The 21,487-nt window shown below is 41.0% G+C and overlaps 1 protein-coding gene and 1 pseudogene across 8 annotated transcripts in view; both read left to right on the forward strand.

Annotated features, from left to right (window-relative positions):
* The window catches only part of DAB1 (DAB adaptor protein 1), a 1,119,086-nt gene that overhangs the window by 424,533 nt on the left and 673,066 nt on the right, over positions 1–21,487 (forward strand). The gene's annotated exons all lie outside the window — the stretch shown is intronic.
* LOC116646973 lies at positions 8,105–12,289 on the forward strand (annotated as a pseudogene).

A 21,487-nucleotide genomic window follows, 5' to 3' on the forward strand; every position in this document is an offset into this window, starting at 1 on the left:
CCAGAAGTGGAATTGCTGGATTGTGTGGTATTTCTATTTTAAATTTTTTGAGGAACCTGAGCTGTTTTCCACAATGGCTGCACCAGTTTGCATTCCCACCAACAGAGTATGAGAATTCCTTTGTCTCACAATCTCTTCAACACTTGTTATTTCTTCTCTTTTTGATATTAACCTTTCTGACTGGTGTGAGGTGATAGCTCATTGTGGTTTTGATTTGCAGTTCCCTGATGATTAGTGATGTTGAGCATCTTTTCATGTGCCTATTGACCATGTGTATATCATCTTTGGAAAAATGTCTATTCAGATCCTTTGCCCATTTTTAAATTAGTATAAGTTTTTTTTTCATTATGTTCAGTTAGCATAAGTTTTTAAGCATATTTTGGGTATTAATCCCTTATCAGTTGTATGATTTGCAAATATCTTCTCTCATTCAGTAGCTTGCTTCCTTCACCGTGTAAAAGCTTTTTAATTTAATGCAATCCTGTTTGTTTATTTTAGTTTTTGTTGTCCTTGCCTGAGGAGACTGGTCCAAAAAAATATTTCTAAGACCTATGTCAAGAACTTACTGCTTATGTTTTCTTCTAGGAGTTTTATGGTTTTGGATCTTACACTCAAGTTTTTAATCCATTTTGAATTTATTTTTGTATATGGTGTAAGACAGTGGTCCAGTTTCATTCTTTTTCATGTAGCTGTTCAGTTTTTCCAACACCATTTATTGAGCACACTGTCTTTTTCCCCGTTGTATATTCTTGCCTACTTTGTCATAGATTGACAAATCTACACCCATATATGTGTGGGTTTATTTCTGGGCTCTCTATTCTGTTGCATTGTTCTATGTTTTTGTTTTTGTGCCAGTACCATACTGATTTGATTACTGTAGTTTTTGAGTATAGTTTGAAATCAAGAAGCATAATACCGCTAGCTTTGTTCTTTCTCAATATTGCTTTGTCTATTTGAAGTCTATTGTGGTTTAATACAAATTTTATAATTCTTTTTTCTAGTTCTGTGAAAAATGCCATTGGTATTTTGATGCGATTGCATTGAATCTGTAGATTGACTTGAGTAGTATAGATATTTTAACAGTATTAATCCTTCTAATCCATAAGCACAGAATATCTTTCCATTTATTTGTGTTGTCTTCAGTTTCTTTCATCAGTGTCTTACAGTTTTCAGAGTATAGGTGTTTCATCTCCTTGGATAAATTTATTCCTTGGTATTTTATTCTTTTTGATGGAACTGTAAATAGAACTGTTTTCTTAATTTCTTTTTACTGATAGCTCATTATTAGTGTATAAAATGCAAGCAATTTCTGTATGTTAATTTTGTATCCTGTGACTTTACTGAATTCATTTATTAGTTCCATTAGCTTTTGGTGGCGACCTTAGGGTTTTCTATATATAGTATCATGTCATCTGCAAATAGGGACAGTTTTACTTCTTCATTTACAATTTGGATGCCTTTCATTTATCATTTTGCCTAATTGCTGTGGCTAAAATATTAATATTTTTAATGTGTCCATTTTCCCCAAATTGACTCACTGATTCAATGCAATCCCAATCAAAATCACAGCAGGTTTTTTTTCTTTATCATTAAAATTGACAGTCTATTCTAAACTTTATATGAAAATGAAAAAACAAAACAAAACAAACACAAGAATAGCCAAAACAGCATTGAAAAAGATGAACAGGGCGCCTGGGTGGCTCAGTTGGTTAAGCAACTGCCTTCGGCTCAGGTCATGATCCTGGAGTCCCTGGATCGAGTCCCGCATCGGGCTCTCTGCTCGGCAGGGAGTCTGTTTCTCCCTCTGGCCCTCCCCCTCTCATGCTCTCTCTCTCTCATTCTCTCTCTCAAATAAATAAATAAAATCTTTAAAAAAAAAAAAAAGATGAACAAAATTGGAGGACTCATAATACTTTATTTCAGGGCATTGTAAAACTACAGTAATTAACATAGAATAGAATTGATACAAGCATATAATTCAATGGAACAGAACAGAAATTCCCGAAATAGACCCACTCATATACAGTAGTGCCCCCCTCACCCACAATTTCACTTTCCATGACTTCAGTTACTCACAATCAACTATTATCTGGAAGTAGGTGATCCTCCTCCTGACATATTGTTAGAAGGTCAATAGTAGCCTAATGCTACATCATAGTATCTACATCATTTACTTCACTTTATCTCATCACATAGGCATTTTATTATCCCACATCATCAAAAGAAGACAGGTGAGTATAGTACAGTAAGATATTTTGAGAATGGAGGACCACATTCACATAACTTTTATTACAGTATATTGTTATAATTGTTCTTTTGTATTATTAGTATTGTTAATCTTTTACAGTGCCTAATTTATAAACTCTACCAAAGATATGTATGTATAGGAAAAAACATAGTATATATAGGGTTCAGTACATCTGTGGTTTCAGGCATCTGCTAGGGATCTTGGAACATACCCACCATAGATAAAGGGGAACTACTGTATGTTTAATCAATTGTCACCAAAGTTGCTAAAACAATTCAGTGGAGGAAAAGACTGGCTTTTTACCATATAGTGGCAGAATGATTGAATATTCATATGAAGAGAAAAGTACTTGATCCTTATCTCACACCATAAACCAAAATGACTTGAAATGGATAATAGACCCACACAGAAGGGCTAAAACTATGAACCTTCTAAAAGAAAACATAAAAGCAAATATGATAACCTTGAAGTAGATAGTTTTTCTAGACCCAAAACATGAGTCATAAGGAAAAACATGTAAATTTTACTTCACCAAAATTACAAATTTTTCCTCTCAAAAGACACTGAAGAAAATGAAAAACCAGAGAATGAGAGAAAATATGCATGAAGTGTGTATCAGATAAGTGACTGGTATCCAGAATGTGTGCGAGTGTGTATGTGTACACACAATAACAAGAAGATAAAAAATCTTACTTTCACGTGGCCAAAGATTTGAACATTCGCTTCACAAAGAAGATATACAATTGGCCAATTAATACATGAAAAGATGCTGTATCAGGTTCCTAGGGCACTTCTAAGTACTGTGAACTGGGTGACTGAATAGAACAGAAATTTATTCTCTCACAGGTCGACAGACTTAAGTCTGAAATCAAAGTGTCAGTAAGGCTGCGCTCCTTCTGAAGCTCTAGGGAAGTATCTGTTCCATGCCTCTCTTTCAGCTTTAAGTGGTTGTTGGCAATCCTTGGCATTCCTAGGTTTGTAGATACATACTCCGTTCTCTGCCTCTGTCTTCACATGACATTCTTTTCAATGTGTGTGCCAGTATATATCTACATGATCTTCTTCTAAGGATGCCAGCCATTGGATTTAGGGCCCACTAAAATTCATTTTGACTTTTTCTTAATGTGATTGCATCTGCAAAGACCCCACTACCAAATAAGGTCACATTCACGGATACTGGGAGTTAGGTCTTTAACATACCTTTTTTGGAGACACAATCCAACCTACCAGAGATGCTTACCATCATCAGGGAATTAAATATTAAAACCACAATGAGAATGCTTACTGAAATGGTTGATTTTTTTTTTTTTAATACTAAGTGTTGACAGCAATGTAGAACAAATAGAATTCCCATGTGTTGCTAGTGGGGAGTAAAATGGTACAGCCATTTTGGAAAACAGCCAATTTCTTAAAAAGTTAAACGTGTTATCACCATAGGTCCAGAAATTCCACTCTTAGATATTTACCTAAAAGAAATGAAAACATACATCCAGACACAAACCTGCATGTGAATATTCATAGGGATAGCAGCCTTATGTGCAATAACCAAACCTGGAAACAACCAAAATATCCATTAACAATTGAATGAATAAGTAAATTGTAGCAGATCTATGCAAGGGAACAACAGCAATAAAAGGATATAAGGTTTTGGTACATGTAATGATTTGGATGGCCCTCAGAATTAGTACAGTGTAAGAAGTCAGAGACCAAACATTACGTAGAGTATGACTAAATTTATATAAATTTCTAGACTATAATGACAACAATCAGATGATGGTTTTCTTGGGTGGGGCGTGGAGTGGGGAAATTTACTGAAAAACATCATAAAGCAACTTTTGGGAATTGATGAAAATGTTCTGTATCTTGATTGTGGTGGTGGCTACATAAGTGTATACATTTGCTGAAACATAATGAGTATACTTAAAATAGGTTCATTTTATTTCATGTAAATTATGCATCAATAAACTGATTTTTTAAATATAGCCATCTGTTATTGGAATGGAGCTCCTCGGGGATAACTGCTCTTCTCTAAGTCACATTTAAGCCGGGTACTTATGAGAACTAAATAGAACAACACCCATTAACATCCTGTGCCCCGCCCTATCATAAATAGTCAATCAGAGCACTTTCCTGTTAGGAAATTTTAGGACCTATGACATAGTGTTAATGTTTATATTTATATTTATTCAGTGGTTGCTAGTTATTCTATTTCACAGATGTGGACAATTATACCATTTTCTGAATTTTGCTGGTCTTGTAGCTTTTATAAATTACAAACTCCTAATATAAACTTGATTGTAGTATAGTAGAGCGGGTAGGCTTTAGTGCTAATCAGCTTGTGGTTTAAATTTTGGCCTTGCCATTTACCAGCTGCACAGCATTCATTCCTTCACTTAAAAATATCTATTAAGCAATTGTGATGTACCAGGTCCCCAGGCATAGGGGACGTACGTGAAGGGGATGTATTCCTAGCCTCATGGAACTTACAGTCCAATCGTTCAACTTATTTTCCTTCTCCAGGTTTCCGTGTTTTGCCATCCGTAAATTGGGTTGTACTGCCATCCTCACAGGGTGGTTTAGATGATTGAGATGACCAAGTAATCAGTATGCAGTAGTCAATAAGGGTTTCCTCCTGCCCTACCTGTGTGTCTTTCCAACTCCTTACTGTGCTCTTGTTCTCTCCTATCTTATCTATCCTATCATGTCCTATCCTCTCCCATAATGAATTTCTTGAATTATTGAAGTATAATTGATATACAAAGTTATATTAGTTTCACATGTACAACATATTCAGCAATTCTATACATTACTCAGTGCTCCCCACGATAAGTGTAGTTGCCATCTGTCATCATACAACATTATTACAATATTATTGATTACATTCCCTATGGTGTACTTTTCATCTCCATAACTTACTTATTTATAACTGGAAATTTGTACCTCTTGATCCCCTTCACCTATTTCACCCTTCCGCCCACCCACCTCCCCTCTGGCAACCTCCAATTTGTTCTCCGTGTTTAAGAATCTGTTTGCTTTTGCTTTTTGTTCTTTTGTGTTTTTAGGTGCCACATGTAAGTGACATCATACAGTATTTATCTTTCTCTGTCTGACTTATTTTCCTTAGTGTGGTACCCTCTAGGTCCATTCTTGTTGTCACAAATGGCAAGATTTCACAGCAGTCAGATAGGCTAATACCAATAAGACAAGAAATAACAAGTGTTGGCGAGGATGTGGAGAAAAAAGAACCCTCATGTGTAGGAATGTAAATTGGTGCAACCACTGTGGAAAACAGTATGGAAAAAAATTAAAAATAGAAATGCCATATGATCCAGGAATTCCATCATGAATCTTATTCATGTCTCTTTCTATGCTATATACCACAAATGCCATTACTTACTTCTTTTCTCAGCTAAAGCCATTTACATTTCTGAATGAATTCTTTCAGCTCTTTTCCTATTTAAACTATTTTATTATTAAACTTATATTGGATAATATTTATTTTTTTTAAGATTTTATTTATTTATTTGACAGAGAGAGACACAGCAAGAGAGGGAACACAAGTAGGGGGAGCGGGAGAGGGAGAAGCAGGCTTCCCGCCAAGCACAGAGCCCGATGTAGGGCTCGATCCCAGGACCCTGGGATCATGACCTGAGCCGAAGGCAGATGCTTAACAACTGAGCCACCCAGGCACCCCCATGGATAATATTTTTAAAATAACAGTTCCCAGACTGATTTTTGGGTTATCCAAAGTTAAGTGGAGTATGATATTTCTTAATAATAACTCTTTATATTTGTATCTTTATAAAGCCTTTTTGTATCTATTATTTCATTTAATCATCTCAATACTTCTGTGAGGTCAGTGAAGGGATTATCATGTCTACTGTCTAGATTAGTGTACCAAGGCATATCTATGTTAAAAAGGTATTGAGAAGGTGGCTCAGTCGGTTAAGCATCCAACTCTTTTTTTTTTTTTTTCTCATATTTTTAAAGATTTTATTTATTTCCTTGACAGAGAGAGACACAGCGAGAGAGGGAACACAAGCAGGGGGAGTGGGAGAGGGAGAAGCAGGCTTCCCGCCGAGCAGGGAGCCCGATGTGAGGCTCGATCCCAGGACCTTGAGATCATGACCTGAGCCGAAGGCAGACGCTTAACGACTGAGCCACCCAGGCGCCCAAGCATCCAACTCTTGATCTCAGCTCAGGTCATGGTCTCAGAGTTGTGAGTTAAAAAAAAAAAAGGATTTAGATCAGATATTTAATTTGAACCTGCTAATGCTTTTCATTTGTTTATGTATTTAACAACATTTATTGGCTACTGATTGTATGCTGGATACAATGTGATCCTGCCCTTAAGAAGCTCATTGTCTGTGAGGGCATCCAGCCTGCAAGTGGAGAGCAGTGACAGGATATGGACAAGTATACCAGTTGGGGGTTGTCAATGAGGAGCAAAGAATCAGCCTTTCTGGGACATACAGAAAGGGCATTATGATGTGCCACTTACGCAGAGTATCGAGGCTCATCATGATTTCCCCATGTGAAAGAGGAAGGAAAAGTCCTTCCTAAAATACCCCCAAACAAGAAGACTTAGGACTTGATATTTAATCTCTACTCTCATTTGTGCAAAGTAATTCTTCACATGACCCCCCACTCCCCCACCCAAAAAAAAGAAAGAAAAAAATCACAGAGAAGAGTCACAATCATCCAGGCCCTCACCAAGTGGGCCTGGTTTTCTGGATAAAAGGAGGAAACAAGGCCTTGTTTCCTGCAGCTATTTCTTGCGCCGCCTTCCCTCAGACCCTGGCCTTGCTCAGGCTGGACAGATCCCATCCAGGGAGGCAGGGGGAATGGTGTTCGTATTCATCAGGATGCATTTCTTGAAACTGGCCACCAGTGAACAATCAAATCGCCTTGGAATATTCTTAAGCTTCCTACATGTTTGATTAGTTTTTCCCAGTAGGAAATGAAACAAAAGAAGCAGCTATTAAGAGAGCTTGCTCTCTGCGTGGCCTAAGACTGGCTCCTGGTGTCACAGTGATCTTCAGAGCAGACAGGAAGGTCAGAATCATTCCAGGTGTAGAATGGAAAGACTGGAACTGGATGTACTTAGTCTTTGTGGTGGATGAGAGCAGAGGAGGGCAGGAAAATCTGAGGTCTCTTTTTGACTATTCCAGAGGCTGTTTGATACTCTAGCTTCAATTTTCCTCTCTTATAAAAGAAGACTATTCATATATAAGATTCTTCCATGTTTTCATTCTCTTAGTAGCCCACAGAGCTTGACCCTCTGCTAGATGTCAAGGATATAAGAGTAAGATATAAGTAAGATACAGTTCCCAAAAGAGTTCTTGCAGAAAATGGGGTGAGCAGACATCAAGGCTGTGGGTGGGTGAAGGGCAACATCGGCTCAGATGATGGGGCCAAGTCATCCTAGAAGAGGCAGCAGGGAACTGCGTGGGGATGTGAAAAGGAGAAGCCTGGTTGATAGTGTGACGAAAGAGCAATTCTGGTGGAGAAGAGAAATATCCAAGGAAGATCTTTTACACTTTGTTATGATAAGTGATATAAGCCCTCTCTTTAAGACCCCTATAAAATATTAAGTAAAATTTATACAGCTCATTAATATTTGGTGAAGTAGATAATCTTTGGGAAGAAAGAAGTGCTGATATCTGCTTCATAGTTTATGTGGGACATAAGCTGGACACAGGAAAAAAGTACATAAATATTTAAATATTTAAATACATAAATACATACGTGTATTTATATATGTGTATATATACACACATATCTATGTAATATATAAATCACATATACATGTATATGCACACTGTGTATACACATGTATATATACACACTGTACATCTATATATGAATATATGAATACATGGTATATATGTAACTCCCCCTAAAAAAGCTTCTTGGAGAACAAAAAAGAACGTTTTCTGGATAACATGTTTTCAGTGAATTAGCATGAACTAACACTTACGTACTTACTATGTACCAGGTCCCTTTCTAGGTACCTTAAATGTAACACGTCTTCTTCAGTCCTTACAATAACTTCACCAGGCAGGTACCACCACTATCACCGTTTTGCAGAGAAGGAATCTGAGAAACAGAGAAGTTTCAGAACCCCCAACTGGTATACTCATCCATATCCTGTCACTGCTCTCCACTTGCCCAAGGACACATAGCAAGTAAGAAATAGAGACTGGTTTTTGGATCCAGGCAGCCTGGACCTAAGACCTCAACTCTTCTCTGCCCTATTACCTAAGATATGATTCACTTTTATATTTTTGTAAGGAATCAAATCCTTTAGGGAGCCTGGAGTATGGCTCAAAGAATCAAGGCAGGTTTGATTCTCAAGCAGTCGAGTGTGAGGGACAGAAGCTTCCTCCCTTCATGGTGGCTCTAAGTGTATTGCTCCCTGAATTCAACCATAGACCCTTGGACAAGATTTGCTAATTTGGTTCTTTCATTCAATAACTATTTACCGAGTAGGCACTATGTGCCAAAAACCATCTGAGGTGGTAGAAAAAGAACAGTAAACCAAATAAGCAAAATCCCAGTTAATTATGGAGTTTACATAAGGACAACAGAAGAGCACCTGGATGGTTTGTACAACCGTGGTAACTGCTATAGAGACAAGGGGTGTCGTGAGAGTACAGAGGAGGGAGGGGAGCTGCTATAAAATACAGGTGGTCCAAGGAAGCCTTGTTGACAAGGTGACACTTGAACAGAGACCTGAAGGAAATGCAGGAGCAGGCCTGCAGTATCTAGGAGAAGAGCGCTGTGGGCAGAGGGAATGCCAAGTGTAAACGCCTTAAAGTCCACTTGTACTTGACCTATGTGAGGAAGCGGTGGAGACCCGTGCATCTGGAGTAGGCTGAGCTATAAACAGAATGGTAAAATAGCAGGTGAGAAGTTTAATGGAGACTTTGGTTTTCACTCTGGGACAAGTAACCACAGGAGGGCAGAGGCAAGAAGCAATGATTTCTTTTCTGCCTTATGTCTTAAAAAGTTTACTCTCACTGCTGGGTGAAAAATCAATGATAAGGGGGCAAGGGTGGACACAAATTATTGTTGCAAAAATCCAGGCAAGAGATGATGGTGGTAGTGTTGGAGGGTGATGAAAAGCGGTTAGGCTGTATTTTGAAGGTAGAGTTAACTACATTTGGAAGTTTTCATCCCATAAACGATATGTATAAATGATAAAACGAGCTGAGATCACTTCCAGAGGAAGTCTTGGTAGAGAAGGAAACATGTTCATGGATGGAAGCCTGGGCAGCTCTGATCTTGAGAGATTGAGGAGACGGGAGGGATCAGCAAATGAGACTAAGAAGGAGTAGCAGGGGAGAAAAGGAACACCAAGAGAGAGGAGCATCCTGGGAATCAGGTAAAGAGTGTGCTTCATGGAGGAGGGTGACCACCTGTGCTGCGTGATGCTGACAGTAAGGACTGAAAACTGAGTGTTGGGTTAGCAACATGGAGGTCACTGATGACCTTGACAAAAGCTGCTTTTGGTCTGGTGGAGGGGGCGAAAGCCTGACTAAAGTGGGTTTAGGAGAAAATTGAATTACACCTGGATATGCTGTCACATGAGGCTTTCATCTGAGTGGAAATGGAATCTGCTTTCACACTCCTCAGAGGCCTGAGTCTTGTCCTTACAAAACCAAGGCTTAAAAGCCCAGGGCTTTAAAAACCACAAATAAGAAACTGAAACCTTTGAACTTGGGAATAGTATTAAAGTTGTCATCTAGGGCTTGAAATGTTGGGAGTCACAGATCTTGCTCCAGGAAATAAAATGGACCAATTGTTGGGTTTATTCTGGTTCTCTGCCTAAGACTACAGCTAAAGAATCTCTTTTATATATTTACCCCAGGACTTTGTCCCCACCTCCTCCCTTGACAACAAAATGTAGTGTCCTCCAAAGTCTGGACTCCCTGGGAAAAAATGATTATTACCTCTCTTTAATGAAAATTTCTTCTTCATAGTTCATTTGTCGGTGTAGCATCTCCTAAATGCCTGGTGTTGGGTGGTGTGAGTCTTGAGCCTGGACATGGAGAAGGAAATTCTAATTCCTATTCTGTTACTAATTTGTTGTGCAAAAATAATTATGTCACTATATCCTCGTGTGCCTCAGCATTTCCATTTAGTTTGGCAGGTTAACTTTGAATTCCCTCAAATCTTATATTCTCTGATTCATTCTAAAATTCATTCATGTTTTTTTCTTTTCCAAGTTTCTAATTTATCTCAGCCTTCCCTTCTTCATATTAATCACAGTTGCCCTTTGCAAGAGGAATAGGGATATTTTCCTACCATTCAATCATCTTTATGAATCTTCTATTCATTTGGATACCTATACGTTGTGGAGAATAGCATTCAATCTTGATGTTCCAAAAACTCAAGACTGGGAACAGACTGGCAGCTGAGATCTGGGGTCCTGGCCCCTCTGTTGTTTCCTTTGACTCTTAGTGCTAGTGTCAGTGAAGTCCCAGCTATCTTTGGCTGGCTCTTTGTCCTTGACAAGGTAATTAACCTCTCTGTGCTTTGGCTTTTCAACTGAAAGGGGAATATCACTATCACATGTGTTGAGAGAACATATGTGATAGTCCTTGGGACTTACCTGAGAGTAGCTACTATTACTTACCTATCTACTTACCTGATAGATAACTGCCAATTGTAGCTATCGGTCAATATCCACTCAATTTAGTTTGTTATGCAAAAATAGAGAGGCTCTCTTAACTCAGGACTTCAGGGAAACAACAAAGAAGTTAAATGAAAATCAAACACAGTATCAAGAATGAAAGTGCTCCTTGAACATTAATTCCATATCACTGAAAATAAACCCCTGTACCCAGTTACCTATGATAGCAATGGTGCCATCATTTTATGGCCTCCTATCATCAATGAAAATCATTCCAAATTAACACTGAATACTGGAAATGTGTCCGTGAATGCATAAGAACTGACTTTACTAAGGCAAAAATAGCTCTTGATGTCATTGTCACCAGGTTCAGTGAATATTATGAGAATCAATTTACAATTAAAGCAGCTAAGGTAGTTTTTCCTAATGGAAAATAATATACCCTTCCAGAACTGGCTTAACGAAAGGAGATGGTGATATCTGATCTAATTAAGGCCAGAAAATCTTGCCAAGCTTCTGACCAAAGTGTGTTTAAAGTCAGAAGTCATAGGTGATGGGAATCAGATTGAGATTGAAATCTCTCTGACCAGAGTTGACATTTTCCATGCGATGTGATATTATACAAGATGTAGCCATTGCTTATGGATATAAAAACATTCAGGTGGCTCTCCCAGAAACATACACTGTAGCTAATCAATTTCCTCTTAATAAGCTCACAGGACTTCTAAGACATGACATGGTAGCTACTGGACGCACTGAACCACTTGCCTTTCCTCTGTGCCTCCAAGAAGATATTGCTGATAAACTTGGTTTGGACATCTCTGCAACAAAGGTAGTTCATATAAGTGATCCTAAGGTCACCGAATTTCAGGTAGTACTCATTACCCTTCTTCCTGGCCTCCTAAAGACCACAGCCACAAATAGTAAGATGCCCCTTCCTCTGAAACTGAAATCTCTGACACTATAGTAGAAGATTCTAGCAGAGACCTAGATGAAAGAAACTACAGGCATTTCTGTACTGTTTATTACAGTAAGAATCCTTGGTTGGAGATAATCCGTGGGCTCTGGACAGAATTATACAGCTGCTTAAGGTGCCTCCTGGTGAAAAGCAGGGGGCATATGTGATCAAAGCATCTGAAGGCCCTTCTCCTGGATGATGCGTCGAGATCTTTGTCAGGGATCAAAGCATCAGGAAGTTTGGGGTTGGTCCTTCATCCTGATGCCATCACCAAATTTGAACTGACCATGTCCTGCTCTTCCCTGGAAATCAATATCGAGCCCTTTTGGTGAAGATGGGTCTCTGCTCTTGATTCTCTTCATGAGTGTCCCCTTCTCTTCCCTTGCTGTCCTTTAGTTATCCCACAGGGAACATCCATTTGTGCTTCATTGTTTAATAAAGTAGGAAGCAGTAGGAGAAGCACCTGGGTGGCTCAGTTGGTTGAAAGTCTGACTCCTGGTTTCGGCTCAGGTCCTGACCTCATGTGTCATGAGACTGAGCCTCGAGTGGGGCTCTGCACTGAGTGGGGAGTCTGCTTAAAGATTCTCTCCCTCTTCCCCTCCCCCCATTCATGCTCATGTGCTCTCTCTCTCTCAAATAAACAACTATTTTTAAAAATAAGTAAAAAATAAGTAGAAAGCAGTAGGGGAGAAAAAAAGAGTGAAAGCCCTCCTAAAATTATCTACAAGTCTGCATACTGTACAGTGGATCTTGAAATGAGCTGCCATGTCTCCTCACTTTGGCCTTATGATCAGGAGAACCATTTCTATTTCGGGGGATCTATGTCTCTCCAGATTCTGCTAGCTGCCTCCTGCTGTCTCATACCATTCCTTGTCACTGTGTGCTCTGACACCAGTTGCTTCCTTTGGGCTCTTAATGCAAGAGTCAGTGGAGCCCAGCCTTTGCAGAGGCAAACATACATTATATGTTTAAAAAAAAAAAAAAAAAGATAGTAGGAAGGGGAAAATGAAGGGGGGGAATCAGAGGGGGAGACGAACCATGAGAGACTATGGACTCTGAGAAACAGACTGAGGGTTCTAGAGTGGAGGGGGGTGGGGGATGGGTTAGCCTGGTGATGGGTATTAAGGAGGGCACGTACTGCATGGAGCACTGGGTGTTATGCACAAACAAGGAATCATGGAACACTACATCAAAAACTGGTGATGTAATGTATGGTGATTAACATAACATAGTGAAATAAAATTAAAAAAAAATAAAACCTACTTTAAGAACTGGAATTACCATTACATGGCTAAAGAGGCTTGACTCCCTACACTGAGGTGTCTGCCAACTTCCTGGCTGCATTCAGAGTGCTTCTTCTGACACCCTCCATTCTGTATTCTCTGTCACACACTTCTAAAGGGAAGAGGCATTTTAAATTCCTTTGGGGAAAAGAATTCAATCATTCAGCCCTATTTAGGGTTCTCCTCATTGAATCAAAACATGGATTATGTGATACAGCCTGGAGAGCATCAGACACTGTTTCCTTTTGCTCCTTTGACAACGGGGGAGAGAGTAGTGGAGTGGGGCATGGTCCCCACTTACACCCTTCCTATCGCCCCCTCCACCACAGGGTGAGCCCTTTGAGGAAGGGATAGTGCCTGGCACTGCTGTGTATCAGACGCCTAGCTCACGGCTGGTCCACACGAGGGGCATAGTCAAGAGCTGTTGGGATGAGTTGCTGCATTGAACCCACCCCCCTTGCCTTGGGGTATAGTAGCAGATGTCACAGCATAGTGGAGTCAAAGATAAGGGACTTCTCTTCGGGTGGCCCAGGAACAGAGACGGGATGGGGTGGGGGAGTGGTGCCATGAACTCAGCTGTGGGAAATCCCAAAGAAGTCCATAGTTTTCCAAAGATTTGCATGCTGAGTAGGAATTTCCCACTCTGAAATCAGGGCTTCTCAAATCCTGGTCCCCAGATTGGTGCTGGCCACCAGTGAAATGAAAATGGACAATGTAGTCATTTTTTTTAACAAAGCTAAATTTATGTTTTTAATCTGAGCTTATGGCCTTCCTGAAATGTTTTTTCATGTCCTGCTACACTGAGATGAACCTTTTGGAATTATGGTGATGGTAAATAGCAAATGTTTTTCTTAATATTATTATGAGGGGAAAATCTTTGTTACCTTACATTGCTGCCCAGTTTGTTTTGTTTTGGTTTGAAGTTTTTCTGCCCCACACATTCTCTCTAAGGAGCACTATTAGACCTGTGGTTTCTAATGAGACATGGACCATTCTGAAATTCCGAACTAAAGTTTTAGACCCTTTCTCCACAGAAACCTGTATGTGTTGCGCACACACACACAAAATGTTTGCAGGTAATTTTGGAAGGTTCACAGCCCTCTTTAAGACCAGCTGTGTGCTTCTGAAGGATCCAGAAAATGCAGGTTAGGAATTCCTGGACGAGAGGAAGTGATAGTCCACTATTGAGAGAAAATGACCTTTCCCCATTCATCTGCTTTGTAATGAAATATTCAATGTAAATAAAAAGTTTTCCATCACTACCTTTAAAAGTCCAGGATACTAAGCATTGAGATCAGGGATTTAACAGATATTTTGCAAAAGCAAATGGCACTCTGTCTAAGGCAGCTGATACCCAGCATTTGAACCAGCACTCTGTGGTCTCGGTGGGTGCGGGAACCTCTCTTCCCTTTGGCGTTTTTTGCTGAGCATATGTTGCAACCCATCACCACCGACAGGGCTCTGTACATCTCCCGGGCTGTCTGGGGGAGTCTTTTTGAAGGCATTTCAGCCATCTGTTAGGGTTTCCTGCTCTCAAGGGTGCTTTGATGCCATGAGGAGATGTGACATGACATTTGGAATCTGGGCCCATGTGTCACAATGCCAAGGGCAGGGATGGCCGCAGGGTGACTGACTCTGGCCCATTGTGCAGGGATGAGCATGTCAATCAAATACATCTGGCTGGGTGGTCATATTGGCAGCTGGGCCACTCAGATGTAGAGGGGAGGGGGAAATGAAGGGTCATAGAAGCCGTCAGAAGAGAAGGCTGCTTGTCTTCCTCTGAGAAAGCGTTGGGGTGGAAGTAGAGACCACAGCTGGAACAATGAAGTTGGCAGTGATCACAGGATCTCGGAACCTTAAGGATGGTCAAATCCAGAATTTCCCAAACTTTAGTTATTCAAGCCCATGGCCATGATTTTTTGCTCTCTGCCTGTCACCAATAATTTACTTTGTATTTTCTTTAAATTGGCTCACATGTATTTTTAAAGAGGCTTTTTATAACTAAATGAAATCTGGCCTCACTTGCTATAAATATACTGTAGTCAAAAATAAATAAAATGAAAACAAAGCACTCTTTGGAAATTCTCACTCGGTGCTGTGGTCTGCCAGCTCATTGTTAAAAGGAGAAGTCAGCAAAGGTTTTGGGCTTGTCATGGGCACTAACTCAGACTTTCTCCTTGATGTAGCTGGCAATATTGAAAGCAAATTCAAAAGTGAACATCATCACTTTCTGTGCTCTATATTAGTTAATACCACATCCAAGAATTGACTAAATTTCATGTGCCATCTAAATTCATTTTGTGTGCTACTGGAGGGCTGGATTTCACTCTGTAGGACGCATGGATCTGATCCAAGCTGTTTACAGAGGTGAGGACACCTGGAGAATGGAAAGGACTTGCCCAAGGTAACCATGGTTCTAGATCTGTCCTGGTACCTATACCGTTTAGGTAATGTTGCAGCTTCTGCTGCAGGTGGATTTGACGTGCCTGTGCCTTGGCTTTGGATTTTGCCTTGTGATGTGCGTTGGCCAATGAGATGTAAGCAGGTATGATGCCAGCAGAGGCTTCAAACTGGATTGTAGAGCGGGGCTTGCTTTCGTGTACTTTACCACGAAGAGGGCATGCCATTGTTAGCTAGCCTGTCGGTCTAAGGAGGATGAGAGACACATCACGCGGGCCCAGATTCTATCTGTGCAGAGATTCAATATTGGACTCCCAGTTGGTGGTTCCCCTTTTTGGTGCAGTATGTGGGATGTGTATGTGTGTGTGTGTGTGTGTGTGTGCACACTTGTGCATGTGTATGTGGGTGCATGTTTGTGCATGTGTGTGTATATATATATATATGTATATGTATATATGAAACAGACAAGCAGAGACAGAAGGAGGTGGGGGAGAAGAGAGAGGGAAAGGAAAGGTGGGTAGGGAAGGTCAGTGTCCATCTCTCATTCATCTTCTATCTTCCCAAAGCCTAACACAGGCTCTCAAATTGTTGCTGATTATTAAATGCTTTACCTTTTACTCAACAAGTTTCCAAATTCAAGGAGTATTTACCAAGAACTCAGTTATATCCATGGGACTGTGCTAAATATACCTGGGGATACACAAGAAGTCATTTCTGTGCTGGAGGGCATTACTGTATCCTTTGATGGCACGGCCACACCTGCATAATATGACTAAGCACCCATTCAAAGCTGTATGGTTCCTGGGCAGAAGTGACCAGCACAGTGTTCCTCAAATATGGCAGCGTCCTCTTCTGCCAGACCTTGACCATGTTGCCCCATCAGCCCACAGTGCTGCAGCACCCCGTGGAGAATGTAGGTTCTCCACAAATCTCTGAGTTTCTGGTCTTCTTCCTTCTTCTCTTCTTTTCCGTACAGGCATTTCTATTCCTTTTTGTTATTGTTCTTTCTGCCATTGCTCCAGAGTATTCACACATACCTGCATACCTTTCAGTGAGTTTCTCTTCTGTGCACTTGTTCTTCACATTCCCCCCTCTACGACCGAGTCCTGGGAAGCTGCCTGAAGTTCACAGGCTAAGTCCACTTAGCTCCATCTCCTTCCCCACCGCCGTGGTCAGTGCCCTTGTAAATGCCTCGCCTGCCTGGTTTCTTAGCATCACCTTTATCCAGTCTACTCCCCAAAGAGTAGTTGGAATAACTTTGTAAAATGCTAATCTGATCATCTAATTCCCCTGCTAAAAAGCACCTCAGTGGCATCCCATCACAATTAGAGAAAAAACAAAACAAAACACCTACAGACTCATTACTTTTCCCTACAGTACTCTGCATGATGTGGATGCTGTGTAGGTCCATTTTGCCAGTGAAATCAAGGAGATTCCACACTCCATAAGTGACAACATCTTCTGACTTCCAAGCTATCATTCTTCATGCCCAGTAAGCATAATCACAATCATAGTTACCATTTATTGAGGATACTATAAGATGCACATCATTAAACTCTTTATACATATTAATTTCCTCAATCCTCATAATTCTGTGATATAGGTACTATTTTTATCCCAGTTTTGTAGATAAGGAAATTTAGGCATAGAATGTTCAAGCAATTTTCTTAGGGCCACACAGCTTGAAAATGACAGAGGGTCAGAACCCAGGCACTGGAGCTCCCTTTACTGCAGCTGGGCCATGCAGAGACCATAGGATTGACAAATACAGAAGGAATATCATCAAATTGCCACCTGCTTTTCCATCCCCATCACTCTTCTGGCTAGCTCTCAGGCTATCCATATCTATCTATAGCTTAGGATGGCATTGGTTCTCCGCCCTCAAGAGATAGCTCAGTATAACAGTAACATCAACAAAAATTAGGAATCAACTGTTGAAAATTGATAATGTCTCTGAAGGGCTGAGATGGTCTTTTTCCAAAGAGGTAATTACAGGAACCTAGTAAGAGTGGAAGGCATTTTGCAGAAAATAGAGTATGAGCAATCCTCACAGAAATGTCAAAAGGATAATGTGTTTTGCAAATGTTTATTGCAAACAGACAAAAGTAGGTTCAATTACTCATCACAGCCTACACATTTCTCTCTTTGTTGGCTGGAAAGCACTCAGGTGTTTTGTTTTGTTTTGTTTTGTTTAATATTTTCCAGGATGGCATGGAGGTATTTTTAGCTTTGAAATTTTGATTGTGAATTTCTGTGGCCTATTAAAAAAAAAAAAGTGCTAATGCAGCCTTGCAACGTGAAAAAGGATGACAGAAACTGGTGAACATGATTCATGCACTGGACTTCATATATCATCTGTCCTTTGCCCCCTCCTCCCTCCAAGCCCTGCGCTCTCTGAACACTTCATCTGTGATTCTGGGCACTTTGAAACCAGATTCTGTATTCGGCACATGTCCCTCCACGATTAAATAAATATAATCATCATCTTTCTCTGCTGTTGCCTCTGCAGGAAATAGTTTTTAACCCCACCTCCACTGCCAGTACCCCCAGTCAGCCTCCTTGGAGTGAGAATAAACATCATGGGCTTGGGAGAAAACTGGATTTTTTTTTTTTAATTTTTTTATTGTTATGTTAATCCCCATACATTACATCATTAGTTTTAGATATAGTGTTCCATGATTCATTGTTTGTGCATAACACCCAGTGCTCCATGCAGAACGTGCCCTCCTCAATACCCATCACCAGGCTAACCCATCCTCCCAACCCCCTCCCCTCTAGAACCCTCAGTTTGTTTTTCAGAGTCCATCGTCTCTCATGGTTCTTCTCCCCCTCCGATTTCCCCCCCTTCATTCTTCCACTCCTGCTACATTCTTCTTCTTCTTTTTTTCTTTCTTAACATATATTGCATTATTTGTTTCAGAGGTACAGATCTGAGATTCAACAGTCCTGCACAATTCACAGTGCTTGCCAGAACACATACCCTCCCCAGTGTCCATCACCCAGTCACCCATCCCTCCCACCCCACCCCCCACTCCAGCAACCCTCAGTTTGTTTCCTGAGATTAAGAATTCCTCATATCAGTGAGGTCATATGATACATGTCTTTCTCTGTTTGACTTATTTCGCTCAGCATAATACCCTCCAGTTCCATCCACGTCGTTGCAAATGGCAAGATCTTATTCCTTTTGATGGCTGCATAATATTCCATTGTATATATATACCACATCTTCTTTATCCATTCATCTGTTGATGGACATCGTGGCTCTTTCCACAGTTTGGCTATTGTGGACATTGCTGCTATAAACATCGGGGTGCACGTAGCCTTTCGGGTCCCTACTTTTGCATCTTTGGGGTAAATACCCAGTAGTGCAATTGCTGGATCATATGGTAGCTCTATTTTCAACTTTTTGAGGAACCTCCATACTGTTTTCCAGAGTGGCTGCACCAGCTTGCATTCCCACCAACAGTGTAGGAGGGTTCCCCTTCCTCCGCATCCCCGCCAACATCTGTCATTTCCTGACTTGTTAATTTTAGCCATTCTGACTGGTGTGAGGTGGTATCTCATTGAGGTTTTGATTTGGATTTCCCTGATGCCGAGCGATATTGAACACTTTTTCATGTGTCTGTTGGCCGAGAAAACTGGATTTTAAATCTTAATAATGGTGTGACTTTGGGCAAGTTTCTTGTCCTTGTTGAGTCGCGGTCTCTTCTGATATCCAGTTGGAATGATGAAGCAGACATCACAGGGCAGGTGGTAGCGATAGTTAAATGAGATGGATTTTAAATGCCTAGTAATACTTCCTGTGTGCTGGCACTCTACCCTTATTATTCATTTAATTTAACTTTATAAGATAGGAATTATTGGGGCATCTGGGTGGCTCAGTCAAAAGTTAAGCATCTGTCTTTGGCTCAAGTCATGATCTCAGGGTCCTGGGATCTAGCCCCGCATCGGGCTCCAGCTCAGTAGGGAGTCTGCTTGTCCCTCTCCCTCTGCCTCTCTCCACTGCTCATGCTCTCTCTCTCAAATAAATAAATAAAATCTTAAAAAAAAAAAGTAGGAATTATCATCCCTATTATACAGATAAAAAAACCTAGGCTCAGAGAGGTAAAATAACTTGCCTGTTATGGGTTAAATATGTCTCCCCCCTCCAGCAAAAAAAGGCACATTGAAGTCCTAATGTGACTTTATTTGGAAATCGAGTCTTTATAGAAATAAGTTTAAATGGTCATTAGGGTGGACCCTAATCCAACATGACTGGCATTCTTATGAAAAGGGGACATTTCGGGTCCCTGAGTGGCTCAGATGGTTAAGCGTCTGCCTTCGGCTCAGGTCATGATCCCAGGGTCCTGCTAGGCGGGGAGCCTGCTTCTCCCTCTGCCTCTGCCTATCTCTCTCTCTCTCTCTCTGACTCTCATGAATAAATAAAACATTTAAAAAAAAATAAAAAAAATTTTAAAAAAAAGGGGACATTTGGACCCAGAGACAGACACTGCCAGAGGGCAGGCAGTGTGAATGAAGATACAGAGCGAGAAGGCAGCCATGAGACTGGGATGATGCATCTGAGAGCCAAGGGACACCAGAGCTTATCAGCAAGTACCAGACACTAACAGAGGCAAGAAAGCACCCCCTCCCCCGCCCCTGGAACTGTCAGAAAGAGCATGGCCCTGCTGATGGTTTGATTTGAGACATTTCACCTCCAGATCTGTGAGACAATCGCTTTCTGTTGTTTTTGGCCCCCCAGGTTTTGGTATTCTGCTATAGCAGCCCTGTAAACTAATACATTCCACAAGGTCACACTGTTGATAAGTGCCCACGCCAGGATTCAGTTCCTGGTCTGCCTTAAACCCTGGGCTCCTAACCACTCCTCCACCATTGCTTCTCAAACTGTGGTCCCTGGACCAGCAGCATGGGCCTCACCTGGGAGCTTATTAAAAATGCAGAATCTCAGGCCCCAACCCAAACCTACTGAATCGGAATCTGCACCTTAACAAGATCTCCGGGGAATTCTTGTGCACTTTAAAGTTTGAGAAGTGTGGTAGACAACCTCTTCTACGGTGACCGACAAACATGAATTTCTTTCTCTTCCTTTCCCTAGGTCCCCCTTCACGTGTGGGTTCAAGTGGGTCTTTCCCTTTCTAGTGTGTTCTCCCTCCAGCCCATTTCACACTCTACTCCTTAATCCCCCCACACTAAGTTTGTCCTTTACACATGGCAGGGAAATTGGGTGCAGTGGAAAAGTGACAGGATTTGGGGGCCCTCTTGAACTGGTTTCAAAATCCTGCTTTACCACTCAGTAGGGATGGGAGAAGGCAAGTTGCTCGTCTTTCCTGAGCTTCCACTTTTCCATCTATTCCTAGTGCTCCTGTCCTCATGTTTGGCCTGGACTTCCCACCTCCCCATGTCACTCTCAGTCTGTTCTCCCCATTGTGACCTTTATGAGCTCTCCAAACAGCAAATCTGCTGTTCCTGGCATTTCCCATGTTGCAAACTCTGCCCTGGTTAAAGTCTGAATTCCCAAACACAGTTTCCTGTCCCTTGCATGATCTGCCCATGTCTCCTTCTCTCCTTTCCTATCTCCTGCCACTTCCCACCCTCACTTTATTATTTACCCTCTACATATGCTAACCTCCCTTTATGTTCTCAAGTTAGCCATCCTCTCTTTCAGGGTCTTTCCCTACGCCACATCCCCCTCCCCTAAACTCCTGTACCTTGTGTGCCTTCTCTGTGCTTTTCTTTATCTAATGAATAAGCTTTTTAGTAATCGCGTGATTTGTCTCTGTTCCTCACTAGACTACATGAGCATGAGGGCAAAGACCATGACTATCTTTGTGATGTTTATATTCTGGCCCCTAGCCCAGTGTTGGAATATAAGTTAGCCCCCAGTACATATTTACTGCATCAATCAAAGGAATTGGGCCATGCCCCAGTTTTCCGGCCAGCATTGTGCATTCTCTTTAAGA

This window comes from Phoca vitulina, unplaced genomic scaffold, assembly GCF_004348235.1.
Source record: "Phoca vitulina isolate PV1807 unplaced genomic scaffold, GSC_HSeal_1.0 scaffold2, whole genome shotgun sequence".
NCBI classification, from domain to species: Eukaryota; Metazoa; Chordata; class Mammalia; order Carnivora; family Phocidae; genus Phoca; species Phoca vitulina.